The sequence below is a fragment of the Penaeus monodon genome, chromosome 24, assembly GCF_015228065.2.
Source record: "Penaeus monodon isolate SGIC_2016 chromosome 24, NSTDA_Pmon_1, whole genome shotgun sequence".
NCBI lineage: Eukaryota > Metazoa > Arthropoda > Malacostraca > Decapoda > Penaeidae > Penaeus > Penaeus monodon.
The window spans coordinates 39,331,939-39,332,331 of NC_051409.1; positions in this window are offsets into that span (position 1 = coordinate 39,331,939).

A 393-nucleotide genomic window follows, 5' to 3' on the forward strand; every position below is an offset into this window, starting at 1 on the left:
ACAGGAGGTCGAACGGGAGAGGCGGGGAGAGGAGTATCATCTACTCCGGAGTGACTCCTGTTCCATCTTCATCAATCTGGTCGCTTCCCTTCCGGTGGAGGGAACCTTTTCGTGCGGCCTCGCTGGTTCCGCTCTTCTCTCCTTCGTCTCGTACCCTCTTCGTCATCATTGCCGCTGCTACATCTTCATCTCCGCTTTTTTTCCTCCTTCGTTTTGTCTCCAGCTTTGTTTCACATTCCTGCTGCTTTAACTCTTTTCTCTCCTTGTGTCATGTGCTTTAACCATCCCTTTCTTCTCCATTTCTCGCGTTTCCTCTGCTTTCCTCCTTCCCTTTCCTTTCTTTCATTTTCTCTATTGTCCCACTTTCGCCTTCGTTCCGTCCTTCGCGACTGT